The sequence below is a fragment of the Accipiter gentilis genome, chromosome 4, assembly GCF_929443795.1.
Source record: "Accipiter gentilis chromosome 4, bAccGen1.1, whole genome shotgun sequence".
Taxonomy (NCBI): Eukaryota; Metazoa; Chordata; class Aves; order Accipitriformes; family Accipitridae; genus Astur; species Astur gentilis.
Genome location: NC_064883.1, coordinates 4,137,686 through 4,159,999, shown reverse-complemented (window position 1 = coordinate 4,159,999; position 22,314 = coordinate 4,137,686). Strand labels below are relative to the sequence as shown.

At 43.4% G+C, this 22,314-nt stretch overlaps 1 protein-coding gene across 6 annotated transcripts in view; it reads left to right on the top strand.

The window, feature by feature from the left end:
* Nucleotides 1–19,400: 19,400 nt before the first annotated feature.
* The window catches only part of LRRC3B (leucine rich repeat containing 3B), a 50,498-nt gene continuing 47,584 nt past the window's right edge, over nt 19,401–22,314 (top strand). The window contains exon 1 of one of the 6 annotated variants that reach the window (XM_049798677.1): nt 19,401–19,848. The gene's annotated coding sequence lies outside the window, so the exon portion shown is untranslated. Of the gene's footprint in view, nt 19,849–20,511; nt 20,739–20,922; nt 20,968–21,759; nt 22,102–22,123; nt 22,186–22,314 lie in introns of those variants that run through there. The other 5 variants (XM_049798674.1, XM_049798673.1, XM_049798680.1 and 2 more) reach the window with 5 other exon arrangements.

Here is a 22,314-nt window from a genome sequence, read left to right as displayed (position 1 = left end):
GATAGGAAATAAAAAATTCAGCAGGTTAAATAAAAAACTTTTCTATTTACTGAACCAAAGCCAGAGTCATTTACAGTGTGTAGGATTAAATCAGAGCAGTCTGGAAGCTGATCTGTGAGAAATTTGAGGAAGAAACTAAAAATACAAGTTGACCAGCAGATGCTTGTCGTGATGGGAAGAGAATTTTGCCCATTGTGACATCGGTTTAATCAAAACTAGAGAAGTATTTATAGCAATGATAAAATGTGAAAGTGGTTGTTACTTAACTAGTTGTCTACTAGTATTATGAAGGATAGTTTTCTCTCCTATTGTGGATACACATCATTTTGCTTTGTTTTCTCTTTTCCCCTTCAGGTTCTCATGAGACTTGCTATTCAATATTTAAATATAAAAATCTTCTTTGTTTCAGCCAGTATTAATGATTTCATTTTTGATCTTGTTTGCTAATAGACTAGAAATTCCTGCATGTGCCACAACAGAGACAATCTTCTTTCTTCTTTGCGAAATGAGCAACATTAATACTGATCATTTTCTGATTAGCAGAGCTTTTCACAGGAGCATTATTTTTAAGTGCTGTTACCAGAATTACTCAGGAGAGCTTAGTTTAAATTAGTGATGTTTAAATTAATTAAAGAGAATGGCCTGTGAATTTTCCCATCTAAGTTAAGATTCAAGTTCTTATTTGTGTGTATATGTTTCCAGCAACAGCAAATTTGAACAAAATCTGATTTAAATGCTTTCTGCTGCATAGGTGATTGCATTAACATTTCACTTAAAAATTACATGCAGACAACTGCTCATTTATCCTGAGGTTCCATATATCTTAGTCTTGGGTAACTCAACATAGACCAGCTGCGATCAGTGACACTGATGTAACCTGCATGGACAAGAGCCTAGCCTAGACATATTTGGTAGTGAGAAAATGGCATGGTAAGTTTGGTCACCTGCCTTCTCTTCTGAGTACTGCCCTCACTGTGCTATGCCTCCGTGGAATAGAGCAGTAGGAGATGCACTTCATGGAGCAAATGCATGCGTGATGAGTCATTTGAAAGTGCATGAGGTAATTCAGCTCACACTGACTTCAGCTGGATGGATTAAATGCAAGTAAAGTACTGCATCTATTTTGAAACATTAATTCATTTATCTAAATTGTCTGCTGTGTCTGGGTACATTAGAGATTAGCGTTGTTTCAGTCTCTAGCTGGTGAAGGACTTCTAGCTTGGTAGTGGACAAAGTCTTAGAGTCCCACTGCAGTGTTTTCACTGGGTAACAAACACAGTACCAACTACTTCTTGTCCTCTTTCTATGTTAAGAGAAAATTCTGGTTCCAACAAGAAAAGCTATGTAGTCCTCACAGAGGCGAGGATTTGAGAGCAGGCATAATCACACCGAGCCCTGTTACCCCTGCTCACTCTTTCCTTGCTGCTGGTTGTAGCCCAGCCTTGGCTTAGAGCAGCTGTGCTCTGCTTAACTCAGGATATTTGCTGGCAGACTGGGCTAGAGCATGCTCTTGCCAGCTTGGGCCACGCTGGCCAGGCAGCAAGGCACACACAGGGTCTTCTCCAAAAAGCACTGGGGTTTGGGCTGAGCTATGTCAGAGGGAATTTAAGCTGTGGATGCTGCACAAAGGAATTTTTCAGATCAGACACAGTCTCCTTTGGACTGGAGCCAGGCTTGCCCAAATCCCTGCCTAGAGACCATGGCAGACTGAACTGACAGACAACTTTGGAAAAACAAAATTGTGAGCTTAAAACACATCTCAGGTAAATTGTCTTCCAAAAGCAGTAAGTCATCAAGACCTTAAAGTGAGCCCCATGACATGCCCTTTCATAGTAGCATTTATGTTGCTGGACAGGCATGAGATCAAATGCACTTTGTAGTGGTTTAAGACCAGCCGACAACAAAGCACCACAAAGCCACTCGCTCACTCCTCCCACCCTGCCCTGGTGGGATGAGGAGGAAAAAATATAAAGAAAAGCTCATGGGTCAAGACAAGGACAGGGAGGGATCACTCACCAATTATGGTCACACAAAAACCAGACTCAACTTGGGGAAAAAACAAAATCAATTTAATTTACTGCTAATCAAATCAAAACAAGGATAATGAGAAGTAAACCCAAATCTTAACACACCTTCCCCCCACCCCTTCCTTCTTCCCAGGCACAGCTTCACTCCAGAATTCTCTACCTACCCCCAGCAGCACAGGGGGATGGGGAATGGGGGTTGGGGTCAGTTCATCACACCTTGTCTCTGCCGCTCCTTCCTCCTCAGGGGGAGGACTCCTCACTCTTCCCCTGCTCCACCGTGGGGTCCCTCCCACAGGAGACAGTCCTCCACAAACTTCTCCAATGTGAGTCCTTCCCACGGGCTGCAGTCCCTCATGAACATCTCCAGCATGGGTCCTTTCTGCAGGCTGCAGTCCTTCGGGCACAGACTGCTCCAGCACGGGCTTTCCCATGGAGTCACGGCCACCTTGGGGGGCATCCCCCTGCTCTGGTGTGGGGTCCTCCCCGGGCTGCAGGTGAGCATCTGCTCCCCTGCTCCCCTCCACAGGCTGGGGGGGCACAGCCTGCCGCCTCACCACAGGCTGCAGGGGCATCTCCTCCTCCCCTCCTTCTTCACTGACCTTGCTGTCTGCACAGGGGTTTCTCTCACTTTCCAGTCCCCCTACTCACTGCCAGTTCCCCTCCTTAAACCTGTTCTTCTCCCAGAGGCGCTACCACCATCGCTGATGGGCTCGGCCTGGGCCAGAGGTGGGTCCGACTGGGAGCCGGGGAAGCTTCCAGCAGCTTCTCACAGGAGCCGCCCCTGCAGCCCTCCCCTGCTACCAAAAACCCCGCCACACAAAGCCAAAACAACATTCAGTCAGGAGCAGCTAAGGAGGGATATAACTACAGAGGAACTATGGATGCTGAGGGTTAGCATACAAAATTTTATGGAAATATTTCCAAACATGAACTCATGAAATTAGGTTCTGAAATTTCCAAAGTAGCCTTCTGAAAAGAATCATCCCCATGGTGTAGGTCAGGTCAGCTAGAACTGACATTTAAACAGCAGGAGTTGCTATTCCTTTTCTCTCTGTCTTTTTTTTTTTTTTTTTTTTTTTAAATAACCAAATCCCTTTGAGAGCAACAGAGGGGTTAAAAATTTTACTTTAGGGAAACTGTTGGATTGACAGAGCCTACCTACTAAAACTAATTTAATGGAGATCCCAAAGGCTTTCCTGAGTGAAACCAATTACAAGCTCTTCCTGAGGAAAGGTGTTGGACCCCTGGGATGGATGTATATGTATTAAATATTTTCCATTCATAAGAAAGCATTCTTCCTGAAGACATTGCTTTTTGCTTGCTGACTGTGGTGTAATCATCTTTATTAATGTAGGTGGTGCAAACACTTAGAAAATAATACAGGAATGCTGAAGATGTTTGGATAGGATGATGAACTAGAAACGGAGTGATCCTGTTTTATGCAATCCCACTGCTCCTCTGCAAGGCAATTAGATTTCTGATTGCAACCATTTTAATGGTAAGATTCTGTCAGTTTTCAAGTTCAGTTTTTTTGCGCCCTCTCTCTCTCAGATAAGAAAACCAGAGTGGAGAGGGCTTGCTTTATATGAAGTATTACGTGCAGAAGCAAAAAAAAGACCCCACCCAACCATTACAGATGCACTTATTCCTTTGAAATTTCTTTCAGGGGCTTGGCACCTCTAATGAATAAGAAAGGCAATTTTAACATATATCTCCACCTTTAATTCCTCAGTGCATCCATTTTAGCAGCAATCATTACAATGGAGTTGACACATCTGCAAACCTGAGAGGCGTTGTCAGAATCCGGAGGAATGAGCACGCAAGATGAAGTCAGAGCATTTGTTCCTTGACAGCTCAGGCACCGTGGCAGCCAGATAGGGCTAGAAAAAAAGAGAAGGCATTATAGTTCCTCCTCACTGATCTGAAGCCTGCAAACAGATACCATTTCAGACATAAATACTCTGAACAGCATGGTTTCCTGGGAGGTTGTTGCAAGAGTGAAGTGTACCGATGCCATCTCTGAAGGTTTGTTTCATGACCCCATTTCTATGACTGATTATTTCTAACAGTCACTCTCTGCAAAGATTCTCACTCAGAGAACCTATTATGAATGAGAGGGGTTTGGGGGGTTCAAACTGAAATTTATCTCTTTATTCTTACAGCTAGCAAAAAATAAGGTTTAATGCCTGAACTGCTACTGAATTGTTACATTTTACATAGATCAAGCAAGATAAAACCCATTTGATATGCTCCCTTTTTTCAGGTTATTACCATATTTTACTTCAGCTCTATGTGTTTTTTTACTATATCTGAAAATATGCCCAATGTTTTACCAAACTAGTACAGGCTTAGCATTAGCCCATAAATTCTGACACTTCTGAGAGGATGAGTATTGGGGCCTCTTCCCTGTCAATTATTATTTCTATAATAGATGTATGAAAAAAGAAAAATGACATGATAATTAGGGCAGCCCTGAAAAAAACAAATCCTCACAGTCATGTACAGTTAAAATAGAACATTGAATTTTAATTCTGAGCTTTGAGTGTATGTTATGAAATGTATGAAATATATTTCAGTATATATTATAAAATATATTGTTTAAACAATTAATTGTCTTTAACCTGCTTCTTTTAAAATTAAATGTTTTATGCAATAATTTACTGAACATATAGAATGAAGCTGGCAGCCACCAATGTTAGGGATGAATATACCTCTCTTCCATACAGCTTAGCCTAGAATACTATCAGGCAACTTGCCTTATATCAGCATTAAAAAATTCACAATAATGTCACCACTGGAAAGTAGTGATCTCGAAAGCTCAATACTGGAAGCCCTGCAATTTCTTCCCTCACCCCCCTTTTTTTTTTTGTGCTAGAAATGCAAGGTCAGTGAATTTAAATGGTGTAAATGTGCAAACTGTAACATGTTTATGCTTTTGTATGCAGCTATTATAACAGTATGCACAGAGAGGCATCCATCCTCAGCTGCCTTCTCAGCAGCATTTCCAAGGAAGGCTTGCGCTATAGTACGCCACGATTAGTCTTTGGAAGAGAGATCCAAATATTCAGTGACAAGAAATTTTCAAAACCTTCTTCCTTCTCTGCTATAAACCTAAAATAGTTGTTCAGGACTACTCCTTATGTATTTGGCATCCCAGTATCTGTTCTACTTACTGTACTATTTATAAGTAGCAATCATGTCTTTCAGAACCCCACCCGCAACAAGTTATTGTGGAGAAAAGAGTGAGGGAAGGTGCAAAGGTGATCCCAGGCCACCTGCATCTGCCTAATTAAGTCAGAACATGCCTTTGCCTGTGAAAAGACATATCAAATAGGACAGTGACCCAGCTGAAAATGGAGAGTTGTCCCTCGGTCACGAGTACATGGTATAATGTTGACTAAGGTTGTTTGTTGCTAGACCGCAAGCTTCTGCCTGTTCCTTCCACCCCTGGGCCGAGGCCAGTTCGTGGATGCCGTTGGTAGCAAGAGAGATCAATTGCCTACGTGCCAGTGCAGCTCTCCATAGCATCGGTCTCCTGCCAGATGATTCAGTTTGGACCACTGTGGATAGAGACAAGGAGTCTACTAAACAGCAGCTGTTTGGGTTTTTTTCTTCTGCAGTCCTCATTCCAATCATGCATGATTATTATTTGGATCCACAGTTTCAAAATACAACTCTACATGTCCAGTTCCAAAAATAGGTCAAAGCACCTCTCCCAACATCAGTAATAAAAATTCACAGGGTAAGCATAGAAGAAAGCCGGGCATAAATGCATATCCTGCAGCCCACCCTGCCTTAACTGTGAGGAGGAAAGTGAGAGCAGAGCAGGGTGCCTCAAAAATTAACAAAGCTCATGGCTGAGAACAAGATCCAAACCTACTACAGAGATTTCAGCCAGCACCTCCCTTTACAAAGAGGGTACACTGAATGTCTGCTGGTCTCCCCAGGGGCACTAGGACATCGAAGTGAAGGACATTTCTCAAATTCCAAACCGTTTAGGGTATACTACGTTAAAGCTGACCCCTTTAACCCCATCAGGAAGCTTATTGGAAACCAACACTGGTTTTGGAGCATTGGTGTAATGCATTCTCAATCGCTGTTCTATGCAAGAAAGAGGCTAAGCATTGCTTCAGCTACACTGGCAACCTTTGTCCCTGGTGGTGATGGGTGGCACTGATGACTGATAATAAATGGCTATTCTAATTGCTATAAGATTAAGAATCTTTTTGAATAACAATTCTATACCCCAGTCTGCTTCTTAATACCTAATCTTTTGATTGGAAGATGATTAGCTAGTACTCCCAGGCATTATATTTAACATTCATTTACTCCCAGACTGGTATAACATAATCATAATGAAAATAGATTTATTGGTTTGTTTCTCCTTCTAGCCCAATTAGGTAAAGCTCAGAATTTTATAGGATATTGAGGACACTGAAGCAGACGCTGAATAATAACAGCTAATCTCTGTCCATTGTGAAATATCCCAGAACAGCTGCAAACGATGGCCAAGCTCTGTTATTATCCTGGATAGCATGAAAATTAAGGATTTCTTCCAAGCACCTCCTCTGCATTACAGACCCATTTTCATTTCCTAGTTAGTCCTCTTCTCTCATATCAAAATCCCATTAATTTCCACAGATGCAGAACAGCTATTCTTCATCCTGTGCTCACTTAGAAGGGAAGACTGTCTGCACTATCCCAACTTACATTTTAACAAAAAAAGACTGAATTTGCCACAGGTTATTCTAAGTGTTCCTTCACTTGTGCTAATTATACTGATATACAGGTTTTGAAATATGGTATACACAAAAACAATATTAATGATCAGCCTACAAGCACTTTGGGGGGTATCTATGAAACCATGTTTATAATTATCAAGAAGTCCACAGAGAGCACAACACATTGTGTGTTAAATATGGGGAGTCTCCACCCCTATAGGAGAAATAGTCAAAATGCAATAATCGTTGTTAAACTGTTGTGCAGTATCACACTCTTTCAGCAGCTTTTGGGGGCTTCATGTTGTGTAAGACATTACAGCACAAGGTATTGCTTCCCAGGTCATACATTTGTCCCAGGCAAGTGTATCACAGAGGTAACATTTCTCAAACATTCCATCTTCTGCCCAACAGTGTGTTTTTCTTGTCCCACCGTTTCCTGGTTTCCCATTCCCAAGAAACTGAAATAAATATAGATTGAGAGAGTAAATTTCGCTAGAATCAGTGCCTGGAAAAGTCTCAAGGATGACACCACACATCTTACAAGCAGTAAAGTAGTAAGACATGGTAACTCAAGTGCTGTTTTTTAAAGAAAGTGTCACATGGTAGCCCTGGTTTTTTGCATTCCTTGCTGTTTTTTGAAGTGTGTTAGACAACTCTAAAAATAGGTATGAGTGTAATTGCTAGGCATTTGTAAAGGAGCCTGTTTGTGAATGCCAAAGAGATTTGAAGGTAGATACATTTTGAAAAAGTTGGGATAGAGTAGTTCCTTTTCCTTCACCCCACATGTTTTTGGGGGGAATGCGAGAGCAGCCCACGTGTCCACACATGGTGCAGTACAGCGCTGCCAGCAGCCTGCAGCAAAAGGGCCTGTACGGTATGCAGCCAGCAGAAATGGTGCTGTTTCATAAAACATATGCCACCTTTTTCAATACAGAACTTTCCTCTAAAACACAAATGCGGTGGTTTTGTTCATGTGTTTCAATTCTTATGAAAGCTACCAGTTGCAGATACTGGTATAGACTCTCATAGCTTTCCTGAAGTCAGTGAAACTAAGATAGTTTTATAGTTCTCTATTTGTTCCAAAGAAGAGGAAGAAAACGTGCAGCCTTGCTACCCTCTTTTGCTCCAACGTGATCCTGATCTTGACAAGTCACCATCATGTTTCAGAAAGACGACCAAAATGCTTCCCTTGTCTCTCTGTGCCTGCTGTCCCTATGGATGTACAGCCCCTGATGACTTAGGGGCAGCAAACAGGACACGCCGGATCCTGGGCATTAGTGAGAGCATAGGGTTGTTCACAACGGCTTTATCTCATGTAGACAGAGACACTTCAGCTTTAAAATAGCTAGCTTGGGCGCTGCTGATGGCATGGGAGCCAGGAGAGCTGTAGTGCAAAGTCTGCCCAGGAATGCTCAGGTAGTTAGCACATGCGTACTTTGTAGTAGTGACAAATTATGTAGTTTGAAGGGTTGCATAATTGAGCAATGGGTAAGCACTGGCTTATGAGAGGGTTACCTGTTGTTCTTCACTACTCCGCTTTTGTTGAGACTGGGAAAATGATTGTGTAAATAGCCCCAAGCTGTGACCACTCATTTGCAATGTGGAGAAGTGGCCCCTTAGAGCCCAGGCTCATGATTCTCCCGCAAGGCCTGCTTGGTCACCTGGGACCCAGACCCACTCTGAACAAGCGGTTCACCACAATTGCGGTTGAGGAGTACATAGCCTCTTACCAGTTTCCCAAGTCATCCAATCATTTGATTCAAAGCCTCTAAATTAAAACTTTCAGTTGCAAGGCTTTTAGCATCACAGCTCCCGATATACTTCATTCTCAGTTCTGAAAATGTAGGGAATAACTGCCACAGAAAAAAAAAAAAGGAAGAGAAAATGCATTTCCAGTCAAGCGTATGCAGTATATGATGTTTCTTACATATATATTGCAACAGTTTTCAAACTCCTCTTTCTTGAAATAATTTTAGGCTTAATCAGTACTTTAGAAGATTTGTTCTTTGAAGATCTGTAATGACCAAAAAATGTTTAGTTTGTTACTGAATTATATCTTACTTAATCAATAACAATTACACTTACTTAGGTGTGAAGCATGCGTTCTCTGACACATATCAAAATACCTTACAAAGGAGCACAGCATGCAATTCATCATTATACCCTGCTATGTCAGATGACTCACATTATTCAATCATCAACAGATTTTTAAAACCAAATTCCATGGAATTTCAATTGTTTAGTGTGCTATCTCTGAACATTATTTTTACCCATTAGTATGTCAGCCAATATTGTAATATGTTTTTCGCCTAATTTGGCAAGGCATTTAGGAACTCCCATCTTTTTGTGCGGTTGTTAAAGACACAGATGCCTTGTACAATCTGAATATGGTTTGTAAAATCTGAAAACCTCCACATGTATTTTTCCTTGTCTTTCAGCCTGGCAACAGCTGAGATATTGAATTTTATTAAACTGTCCAAATAAACCATTACTCTTGTACTGGTGGTGTTGTGTGCCAAATAGTAGCCTGAAGCAGAGCTGCTTGGCTCTGTTAAAACCCTGAACTAATAAGTTCATAATGAAAGCAACAACTCAAACTAAACTGTAAGAAGCATGGAACGGCCTATGCATCTCTAATAAAAACTAATATGTTGTTTCATTACTGTTCTGTGCTAACAGGGGCCACATTTTGACTCACCGTCGAAAGCACACACAGTATTTGCATACACAAGCTCTCCACGAGGAAGTGCTGCCCAACCCCTTCTTGCATGTGAATATAAAGTACAGGAAAAAAGGAATAGGATGAAAATCACTCCTTGATTTTAAGGTGAAGAAAAGATCAAAATCTCACTTCAGTTCTGTCTTGAAGGCTTAAATGGAAGAAAATTGCACAGGTCTGTGCCAGCCCTCTGCATCAGGGTGGATGTTATTCCAAAATGCAGCACAGTTTTGCATGCCCAACAGGGAACAGTGGTACACTGCTTAAAAAATCTGCTTCTTTGTAGGTCAGATACAGATACAGATACATGTCTTGCCTCAGTGAGGACTAATAAGAACTTCAAGTTCAGTTGTTTGGGTTTTTTCAGTATACAATTCCAGATGAATTAAAGGATTTCTTTTCACCCTGTTTTTTACTGAATCATATTATTTCTAAAATCATGATCTTCTTACTCATATATACACAGAGATCTTACCATCCAAATGTTTTCAACCACTCATGTCCCTCAAGTTCATTTTTACACTTATTTTCGTAATGTTTCTGTACGATCTAGAGAATATTTGCCCTAAAATGGAAAACTGAAGTAGAGCTGACACTTCCCTTACCTGCTCTCCCTGACTTTTGAAATTGAACTCTCTTCAGTTTTAGGCAAATAATGCTATTTCAGAAATGTCTCATTGGTATAAACAATGATGTAATTGACACTGACACTGTAGCATCCATATATAAGATCCATTGTTACGGTGCTCATGCTGTGTTTCTGTAAGCACAAACAATGCATCATCACTGGACAATAATTTTGCCAGATCAAGGCTGCGGCTTTGCCCTCTGAGGGTTGTCTGTAAGGAGAGAATACTGTTGAACTAGACAGAAAGATTTACAGTGAACCTCTTTTTAATTATCATGCATAACTCTAGGGAGCTTTTCAAAATGGTCCCTCTTTGAGTAATTTTTAATGTGTTTCTAAAAGATTTAAAGTGATATAGGTCCAAAGGCAGAATAGTATGTATGGCTATTTTTAAACGCTACTGTAAAACCCCAGCTGCACAGCTTTGTCTGTATTCATATTTTATTAATCAGTCCATTTTAATGTCCTCACTTCTCTCTCTCTCTCATTCTTTTCCTCTAAGTCCCTGCCTAGCTGCTTCCCAGAGACCATTTTAAAATTAATTCTAATGATTTGAGGCACTTTTAATATGACTATCATCACAAGACTTCTCTTAGTGAACCAAGTCGTTAGCTGGCAGCACTATTATTTGGGGACCTTGTCTCATTGTTTCCCCCAAGCTGACAAGAGTCAGGCCAAATTCTTGCTCTAATCCTGTTTACTTATTTACAATTTAAATGAATTTAAATGAATATGCCACAGTATAATTGGATCCCTTAAAATATAATAGTAAAATAAAGAGGGTCTAAGCTCTAGCTGTTTTTCAGAGAGGGAGACAACTTAGACAAACCCCGTGACCAGGCTCATTCCCTGCAACCAGAAAAACCCTGCATCCATGAATTTCCTCTGGCCTGTTAGGTATCTGGGGCAATTACTCCCTTCCAATTAATGATCAGTATTGACTAGCAGTTTCAGATATTCCACTGAGCCTGAAAGAGTTCTTGGCAGACCACTGATTTTAACTGGGGACTAATGCTTATTCAAGTTAAACACTGTCTGGATGACAGCCTTTAGCGCTTTTTAGCACAATAGCTGTGCTTATGAGAGGGTTCCCTAGTCAGAATTTGTGCACTTAACTAGTTAACTAGTTAAACAAGAGCAAAAAAGTCTGATTTTATTGACAGCCAGAAGAAAGAAGGTAATTATGCTTCAAACATTTCTGCTTACTTGATCATCTTCTTTACTTTTGTTTTACAGTTGTTCTTGTAAATCACTATGCATCTATCAAGAGTCAATAACTTCAGCTTTGGCAATTTGCCTAAGATCAGTTCCTCATAACAAAATATCCCTTAGTGGGCTTCTTTGCAGAAAGTCATACTTGTCCCACTTCCTAAAAAACAGAGAGACAGAGTTCATGCTTCTCATTTTCCCAGGACCTCTGGTTCTTTCATGGTACTTCTCCATCCAGGTTGCACTGGCAGAGCTTAATTCAATGGGGGGTTCCCATTGGACTGTCTTCTGTGGAATATTCCTGAAAAGGAGACTGTTGAAGAGTAACTATGAGAATCACAAACTATGTTAAATCTCCTTCAGCTTCTCTTCAGAGTTTAATTTATGAGGAGGGAGGGAATGCACATCATCTTAGGGTTTCATTCTTGGTCCTCCCTGATGTCCGGCACCAAAGAACAGTAATAACAAGGGATGTCTGATATCTGATATACGTGAAGAGAAGGAAATCTTCACATGTAGGAGTTACATATATATATATGTATATGTTACTACAGATCATGTCATTTCCCCTGTAATACCTGTTACTACACCATAACGTATTTGTCTGTAACATAACATACCTGTTATTACACCATCACATAATTGTCTTGCAAGACAATTTCATGGAAGATGAAAGTACTTTTTTTCAACAAACTGGCTGCAGGAAAAAAAAAATAGCGATCTCATAGTAATAACAGCTTTTATACAGCACTTCCTATCTCGTGAGCAAGATTTACTTTGAAAGTAAATTGCATATACCTTCCCATTTTATCTAGGCGGAAACTAAGTGCCTAAGCATGAGGGTTCATGTAACCTATATATTTCGTTCTCCCAGTGTGTCTGTAGGTGTTGTTAAAAGCGTCTCTCAGCAAAAGACTTATGCACACAGTTATCTTTAAATCCTTTAAAAGGCTCAGTTAAAGTCAATGGCAGTACTCTTGGTGCATAATATTAAGCAGATGTATAAATACCTGCAGGATCAGGATCTTAGGTTGGCAGCTTCTTTGGACCACATCATACTTCTCTTTCTATTAATGTAAAATATCATGTAAATGTATGGCAAAATATGCGCGTTCAGTAAACATGCATAAATCCCAGTGAATAAGGCTAACAGTTTTCTACATAACAATAATAGACATAATAAAAAAATTAAACCTAAAACCTAATCAATCAAGTTGATTACTTTGAATGACTCAAGACAACGGAACCTGGGGTACCATGAGAGTTCTTCCAGAGCAATCAAGTTTTTTTAAGTCCTCACAATATTGTACATAAAGTGAGAAATATCTTCAATATCCTCTGAACAGTGTCTCAGATGGTTGAAATGAATACCTGTCATGTTATTGTTAGCTGTTGCTGGATTCCTGTTTTAAAATCTCTTTTTCTTCTGTTTCAGGAAGATAATAAATCTACCAAAGTTTCTTATTTTCTGCCCAGACACCCTGCAAACTGCTTCTGGGATAGTGCTGGTTGCTTCTTATACGTCCCATCATAAACAATGATTCTTTATGCAAACTTTTTTTTTCCATCTAGCTATTAAAAATTAGAACAAGAATTATGCAACAGAGGATTTGTTTGTAAAACCTCATTTGCAGTCTGTACTCAATGAGACAAGCCCATTTCTTAAATAAAACTGTATTTTAAGAGAAACCTGTGATAAATCTAAACCGAGAAAAATATCTTGATGAGCTGAGGCTACAATGTGTCCTTTCCTCCTACCCTGCAGCAACAAAAAGTATCTACAGTTCTGTGATGATAAGCATTACATGAAGCTATACCTACTGTGCTCTTGTAGGCTGCCAGGTGCAAACATTGGGGGAATCTATAATACCGTGGTTTATTCATTTTTTAATGAATAATTTGCAGCATCGCACTATTCATTACACTTACTAGTGATTAATACAACACTCATCAGTATATTATTTAGAGGCAGTAAGTTATGGAGATGTGCATCTGTACTGGTATGATACATGTACAAATGTTTTCTGTCTTGATTCTGAGTTGGTTTTCTTTCGTTCCTTTCTGTGACTTTCTGGGTAAGAGGTTAAAAACAAGTTATTACTCGTTATGTTAGTCTACATAGAGGAACAACTAATTTATGCTTATTCAGTAATGGTTTTCCACGTGGAGCCACTTGCACCTTGCAACCACACCAAACACCATGGTGCCTTTGTAAGTAGTTTGGCAGAGAGTGTGTTAAATATCTGAGTTCTCACACAGGGATGCTGAGCACCCTCACATATCACAAAGATGAAACATCTCATAGCTTAGGGCTGGAAGTCTTCCAAAACCTGCTTTGAACAGGGTTTCTCCATGACCAAGCTGTCTGGCTGTCCTGCAGTCCTGTCCCATTGGTGTAGGCAGGAAGGGACTACAGATGGCAGAAACTGTGAGGCCAGGTCTCTCCTACTAAAAGCAAGTACCTCTGAGAAGTTCTTCCCACACATGCAAGGCAAAGCCCTGCAAGCAAATGGCAATATTTTGTGTTGGTGTCTTTTTTAATTTTGGTGGGAGTTGCTTTGGTTTTGAACTCTCCATGGGTTTGTCTCTCCCTGACCAGTGGTACTGGAGACTGCCAGGTGCTTTTGACTCATGGTGTAACTACCTGTATTCCTGGGAGCCCTGGAAAAGTAGGGGCTGTTATTATGTTATGTACAAGCTTTACATTTCTTCACAATTTAAGGCAAGAGAAATCATCATCAGATTGTCTAACCTGATGTCCTGTGTATCAGAGGCTATTAAATGTTGTACATGTATCTCAAGGTTGAGACAATTACTTTCATTAGCCCATAGTATTTTAGTCCTTGAGAAACCAATCTGTTATGTGTCTAAAGCAGTACCTGAGACCCCTGCAATACTTGAGAACTGATTAGGCGTGACATGCTCAGACAACCACAGAAACAATCCACGCAAAAAATCCACCATCCTTGCCAATCTGGACTAGAAAAATCTCTACTGCTCCTGGACTTGGCTTAATTGAGACCCAAGCATGAGACATCTAGGATAATTTTCTGCACTGGTTTACTCTCTTCCTGGCTACAGCAAAATAAATAATACATGCTTCAAGGGAAAGCAAAAACTTCTACTGCAGAATATATGAGGCCAAATATCCTCTGGGAGGAGTGGAGAAGGGATTCTTCCTCACCACTGTAGGCAGCCAACTGGAGCTCTCAAGTATGGGATTTGATTATACTCATTACCTTAATGCCAACCTGCAAATGTCTGAGTGGGCAGGGTGTAATTCAAGACATCTTGTTTCAGCCATAATGAGAGAAGTCGCACAGATGTGTCATTCTAACGGATGTAGGGCTAGAGGGATCACCAGGGAATCTAGCCTGGCATCCCTGTTTGAGGCTGCTCTGTCTATTAGAAGTTCTCCCAGAAGCTGAACTAAAGCCCATATTTAAGAAAGGCAGGGAGTTTTTAGGACAAGATCAAGCAATGGTGAGTGCACCACCTCCCTTTGTAAGCTCTTACAGAGTCTAATTACCTTTACTGCTAGGAAATTGCATCTGATTTCAAGGTTGATTACATCTAACCTTAAACTTCCAGTCACTGGATTTAGTTGTGCTTTTGTCAGCAAAAGTGAAAAAGCTCACCACTATCTGTTATCTTTTCCCTGTATCTTCTCAACCTTTTCTTGAGTAAGTGGAATATGTCCAGCTCTTTAAGCCTCTCATCTCAAGACTTGTGCTTGACTCACAAAATAGTTGGATTTTCTCCAATATTTTCTCTTCTTCTTTAAAGTGCAGACACCAGAACTGTGCTTGATATTTTGGAAACATGCAAGGACTCTGCTGAGTCCTTTCCACAGCACTGCACTGAGATCTCAGGGGTGATTATCTAGGGTGATCTCTTCTTATCATTCCCTGAGACTCTGCTCTCTGAGACAATGTCCATTCCTACAAGCTTTTGGTTCCCAGAGGTATTAATTTGCATTTGACTGTAATAAAATGAATTTAGTGTGCTGCTTGTTGGACAGCGATCATTTAGCCAAATCAAATCATTGCAGAAGTAATATATCTTGTTTGTTTACTGTGCTAAAATACATAGTGTCATATGCAAGCCTTTAAAGCAAAGATTTTATCTCATGGCCTGGACTGCTGAAAATGATAAAATATAGTATCAGGTGAAGACTGTTTCTGATTCTGCTGGGAAAGCTACCCGCATTGAATGAAACCTCCCCATTAAAAGACTATATTTTGAAATTTGTCAGCGAGACAATTCTTAATCCTCGTAATGGGTGACCTGTTAATTCCATGTAATGCAAGACTTGAAATCAAAACGTCACGTGGTATTAAGTCAACTGCCTTGCAGAAATCCAAGTATGTCCTAGCAATACACCTGCTTTTCTCATGCAGACCTGTAATCTTTTATATAAATCTTCTAAATAACCAAAAATTCCACAACAAGTGTGTCTGACAAGACGTAACTTCCACTAACCTGTTTTGACTAGCATTAAATATATTTATTCTCCGGTTCTTTTTCTATTATTTAAGTATCCCAGAAATGCATGCTATTTTATGAGCCGCCCAAAACACCAATTTCAAGTAATGGATGGCACGTAGCAGAAAAATATTCTTCCCTACTTATATTTTTCTCTGAATTGGAGCTAGGTGGAGTATGAGCTGAACTAGTTGAGCTTATTTACAACTGCTGTTTCTCTTTCAGAGTTAATGAATTATTGACAGTCTAAGGATTTTCTGTTATTTAAAACAGAAACTCTCTTTTATAATACAGTGCAACAGAAGCTACTGCTACTTCTTGAAAAAAGTGTTTAAGGCCCAGTCCTCAAACCCCTGTGAGAGTAGCAGTGCTTAGAAATCAAGATGGTTTGCACATTGCTAGCACAGAGCTTAAGCGGCACAAAGGATTTGCACTGGCCCTCTTCAAAGGTGGCTGTTCTCCATTATTAATCTTCTCGGGGCAAAACTTCATCACCTATACATGCAGCAGCAGTATCTATGGGCTGAGAGGAGCATGAAGACTGTTGGCACCATCATGCCTAGAGAGATAGCAGAAGCAGGTATCCAATTTAGGAATACAGCTATAGTGTGAACACTATAGTTTATGTTGCTTTCAGTATTCCCAGGACGCAAAATTTCATGCTTTTTGCTGCTCTTGTGTCTCAGCGCAGACTACTGCTCTGGGCCCTGCGTGTGTCCTCCCTTTGAGCATGGAGTAATCCCAAGGAGAATGTGCTGCTGACACATCTTGGCACTGTCCTCTACAAAAAAATCACACTCTGGCCTGTAAACAGAAGAAATATTCACTCTAAACTCCTAAGCCCACACCGCTAGAGGCAAGACCATTGAAAGATTTAGCTGTTCAATGTACCTACATCTAGAATATGAATTTTATACCATTGTTGGCTATGAAAAGACTTGATCCTCTAGAAAAAGGAGTATTGGTTAATGGATGTTGTGGTTTAACCCCAGCCAGCAGCTAAGTACCACGCAGCCACTCACTCACTGTCTCTTCCCCCCCCAGTGGGATGGGGGAGAGAATTGGAAGGAAAAAGGTAGAACTCGTGGGTTGAGATAAGAACAGTTTAATAGAATAGAAAGGAAGAAACTAATAATGATAATAATAACAGTAAGAAAATGACAATAATAATAAAAGGATTGGAATATACAAAAGTCATGCACAATGTAATTGCTCACCACTCACTGACTGATGCCCAGTTAGTTCCTGAGCAGTGATTCCCCCACAGGCCAGCTCCCCCCCCAGTATATATACTGGGCATGACAGCACATGGTATGGAATACCCCTTCGGTCCGTCTGGGTCAGCTGCCCTGGCTGTGTCCCCTCCCAACTTCTTGTGCCCCTCCGGCCTTCTTGCTGGCTGGGCGTGAGAAGCTGAAAAATCCTTGACTTAGTCTAAACACTACTTAGCAACAACTGAAAACATCAGTGTGTTATCCACATTCTTCTCTGCTGAACCCAAAACATAGCACTGTACCAGCTGCTAGAAAGAAAATTAACTCTATCCCAGCTGAAACCAGGACAATGGATAAGGAGGTCACTCAATTTATCTCAGCACTGGAAAAAGTGGTATTCTTTGCTGATTTTTGTACAAAGTTATTAATATCCAGGAAGCTTAAAGGAATAGATGGTACCAGATGATTCTTTAATTTAGCCATTGAGATATTTTATTAATATTTATAAATTTTTAAGGATCCAATTCCGTAAAGTCTTATTTGTATGAGTAACCCTTACTCACAGTCTTGCTGAATTATGTAGGGGTTTTTTTGCATTAGAAAAAATATTTTGTGTAAATGTTGGTAGTACTGGGCCCTTAAATATTTATAAACACTTATCAAATTATTTTATGATGTAAACTTAAGAACCGTCTGGTATCACCTATTATTTTATGCTCCCTAATTTTCATAACTCTGTGTAGAAGTCAGCAAGTATTAGCAGTTCCTTTCTTATCTGAGGGCAGCCAAATGACCTTCTTATCCTTTAAACTTATACCCTTTTATAACAGAGGACTAATCCTTCCACTTCTACCTATCACATAAAACGGACATGCAATGCCAATAAGCTAATGAGCAAATCCGCTAGTGGGTTTGTTCATGGAGCTAAGAAGTTTCTTCCACCTAGTATAAGAATATATTCTTTCTGCTGCACACAGAGCCAGCTGGGGGGGGGGGGGGGGGGGGGGCATGACATCAGCCATATTTCAGTTCTTAAAAATCTGCAAGATTTTTAACAGCAAGTAGCTGCGCATCCCTTCACAGTAATTTTCCCCAGAAAAAAATACTTTCTTCTCCTTTTCAAAGATATACTAAACACCCATTAATTTCAACTGAAGTTATAGATGCTTAGCTGCTCTCAGGAGTGAGTCTTTGAATACAAACCTGCAAACCAGCTACTCATGTGCAGCTGGTCAAAAAACTTTATATAAGCTGCAATTTATTCAACAGCAAAAATAAGTATTTCTACCTTTTGCGAGGTTCTTTTTTCCTTAACACAAGCAACTACACTTAAATCAATAGGATGAATAACATCATGGCTAATGCGGTAAGTTAAGTTACTCAAGCTAAGACCAGTCTTCCCTTATATTGTAATGATATTTAACTATGCAAATGGTTCATTCCACAAAGTACAACTAGAGGTACAATTTTAAAGGGAAATTACCACATGGAAGACATCCATTTTTATCTAATTGAACAAACTTTTTTTTTTTTTTTTACTGTTGTGCCAAACGAAAAGCAGATCTGCTAATCTTCTTTTTCATTAAAAAAATATTTAACAGCAGCAAGTCACTCCAAGGAAGTTTGCAATGTTTGCCGTATAAATAATAGTATTGTGGGTATGAGCAACCAAGTGCATCCATCCTGGGTGCTATACCCAGTTGTCAGATGCCTATATACTGAACAGTGAAAATATAAACACAAGCTGAATTTGAAGAAATGGCTCCTGCACATTAGATTTTGGGTTCTCAATGATTAATATTTTCCTACTGCCTTAAAATGAATCTGAGTCGGTTTCATTTAAAGGAATAAAACTCACAAAGCCTGAAAATAATTTCCCATTGCAAACAATACAGGGCTGGCAGTCCAGTCATGGCTTCTTCTGGTCACTGACTTTGTGACATGATCCAACACATTGTAAACAGGAATGCAAGCTCATGTACTAAGTTTTTATTTTTTAACTGATTATGCCTTCAAAGCTGGGTTGAGTCAGTCAGCATGAGGAATGCATATGGAGCTGACGACACTGATTTTTATCAAGTTTCTTCATATTTGCTATTTCCTCTTATACTAATAAGAATGTAAAATGATAGGCATACATAAAAGTATTCATGATCCCATTTGCAAATATTCTTAAGAGCAAAAACCAGGTTTTGATATAATGCAAAGGTCTGGTCCCGCATTATCTTGCTAATATGATTCAGACAGATTACTCAGGGAGGTAAGTATTTACTTGGGTAGAGAGTCCCGGGAATCAGGTTTAATGAAGAATGGCATTTAGCAGTCTATTAGTTGCATGTTTTTCCTTTCCCCTCCTCCCCGCTCCCCCCCCCCCCCCAAGACCACCTATCTGTGGCCATAGCAGTGGTCCTTCTGACCCAGCAGTTTCTTTTTAACAACGGCCTATATGGAGATAAAACAGTTTTGTATAGTTAGAGGTAAAAAAAGCGTCGAGGAAATCCCACCCAATTCATTTTCTGTTCCACGTAGCATCTTAGGCAGCTTTCGCCTTAAAGCAAACCAGCTACCAAGCAAAGATGAACCTTTCTAAAACTCTTCTACCCAGGTGCTCTCAGCTGGAGACAGGCAACAGAATCCTCTGCTGCACGAGGTAAATAGAAAGTTTACTTTGCAGAGCCAGAGTAAAAATGTGCACAACAGGGAACGCGCATGTTTGAGCGCGAGAGGCAACCAACTGGTGGTGTTCCTTCAAGCCTGTATCTTGACAGTCCGTGCAACTGCTGCAACACAGCGCATTTCACGGAAGCACCTCTCAGAGAAGAAGGCCACCCCGGCCAGAATCATGGTAAACCCACAGCAGGGTCTGAGTAACCGGTTCTAGGCGAGACCAGTTCAAAGGGTCGGTTAGGTTGGGCGCAGAGTACGTTCACCTACTCCAGCAAAAACTGCGCAGTAGCAAGTTTGCCAAACCAAGTGTTATCGGCGGGCAGTAACAGCTTTTCGTTCAGACTGGCAAAACAAGTAACCTTAGTCCTGTTTTGCCGGGGAACCCGGAAGGCACTGGGGAGAGCAGAAGCGTCCCCCGAACGCACCCCGCGCCCGCCGCGGGCCGGCGGTGCTGCCGGCGGACAGGGCTCGCCCTCGGCCCCCGGCGCGGGCGGCCGCGCACCCCGCGGCAGCGAGAGAGCCTCCCCCGCGCCCCAGCCTCGGCCGGGGCGGCCCCGACCCTGCCCCGAGACCTAGGGGGTGACAGCCAGAATCAGCCCCGGAGCGGGACGGACAGCATCACCCGTCCCGGGGCGGGGGGGGGAGGGGGGGGCAGCTCCCCGCCGTGCCGAGGGAGCGAGAGGGGAGTCTCCTCCCTCCCTCCCCGCCCCGCTCTCTCCTCCCTCCCTCCCTCCCTCCCTCGCTGCCTGCCAGCCTGCAGCCGCAGCGCAGGGGCAGGAGGGAGCGGCGGCGCGGCAGGCACAGCCGCCCGGCCCGTGCCCGGCGGAGGCAGCAGGGCGGGCGGGCAGGCGGGCGGGGGTGGCTGCGCCCGGGCCCCGCCGCCCCGGCCCCGCCGCCGGCAGGCTCCGCCCGTCGCTCCCATGGCGCGGCGGCCCCGCGCCAGGTGAGGCTGCGCCGCCTGTTGCGCCGCTGGGGCGCGGGCCGAGCCGAGCCGAACCGAGCCGAGCAGCGCCGCGCCGCCGGGGGCGACACGCCGCGAAGTTTTGCGGGCAGCCGCCGCTCCGCGATGTGAGTTGCGGGGCCCCGCGGCCGCGCTTTTTTTTTTTTTTTTTTTTTTTTTGGGGGGGGGGGGGCGGTAGCGCCGGCGGGGGGAAAACTCGACGGGGAAGGGAGGGAGGGAGGCGAGCAGCGCTGCTGCTGCCGCCGCCGTGCCGTGCCACCTTGCCCAGCGCTGATCGGCGAGGGCCAGCGGAGATACGCTCTCCGCCGGTCTGTGCTGGCGAGCCCCCGGCGCCCCGTGAGTGCTGGGGGGCGACGGGGTCGGGGCTCCGCCGAGGCAGCGGGGGGTGGGGTGGGGAGGGACTGAAGGGGCGGAGGCTGCGGGGAGGGGGCTGCCACCCCCTCGGGAGCAAGCGAGGGATTTGAGACCCGCGCCCCCCGATCCCGTACCGGAGCAGCATCAGTAAAGGGGGAGGGGAAAAAAAAAAAAAAAAAAGCGCACCCCCGTTTGTCTCCGTTCCCGAGGCGCCCGGCCGCCGCGCTCTCCGGCCGTGTGCGGGGCGGGCTGCCGGAGGTCGCGCTGATCAGCATGCAGGAGGCGGCCGGGGCGCGGAGCGGGGCGCGGGGGAGGCGGAGGCGGAGAGCGGTGGGAAGACGCCGTGTGCGTTGCCGTGGGATTTTTCCACTTTGAGAGCTCGCGGGACCGGTTGGGGACGGAGCAGGCGGCGGTGGGCAGGAGAGGGCAGCTCCCTCTGAACGCGAGCAACAAATGGCAGCGGGCGGCAGCCGGGCTGCAGGGGCAAGCGGCGGAGCCTGCTGCGCCCAGGTGAGCTGCGCCGCCCCGGGCCGCCCCCGCTGCCCGGTAAGGCACCGGGCGGGACCGCGGCGGCTGCCGCCGGGGGCTCCCCGGGAGGCAGGTGCAGCCCCCCGAGGCGGGCGGGGCGGGCGCAGCCTCGGCGGGCGCTTGGCGGGGTGCGCCGTGCCCCCCCGGCCCGGCGGCGGCGGGCGGGGGGGGGCCGTCCCGCGGCGGGAGGCTCCGCGGAGGCCCGGCGCCCCGAGCGGCGCACGGCCGCGACCTTCGCGGCCGCACGGAAACGTCGCGGCCGCTTGCAGCGGGCGGGGGTACCGGGCACTCCGTGTGCGTGTGGTACGCCTGGGCTCCGGAAACTGCAGGCTCTTCTCTCGCCTCTGTGGCGATCCACGCGTCCAGAATTTCCCCTCGCCCGAAATTTGGAAAATGCCTGGGATGTGCCAGCGGGGATTTTTCTGTCCGTCTTGGCTTCTGCCTTCAAAAATTAGGAGGTTCTGGAGCATCTGTTAGGAAATCGCGAAGTGATTCAGGCTGCCGCTTATCACCCAGTCTTTCTGAACGCCCCTAGACAGCAGAAATGGTGTGATGACAGAACAAAAGCAGCCAAATAACTTGAAAAGCGTGAGTAAACCAACTACTTAAAGAGTCAGAATGAAAAACAGGCAAACAACGCTGAGTGCTCCTTTCAAAGAAGTGCGTCCTGAGGTATTTACCTATATATGAGAAATGACAAAATAAGCTAATGCATTTGAGGTGATTGCAATTATTTTAAAAAATAATAACCACGAGAGAACGTTACAGGTTTGGCAAGGAAAGGAAAACGAGTGCTTTTAG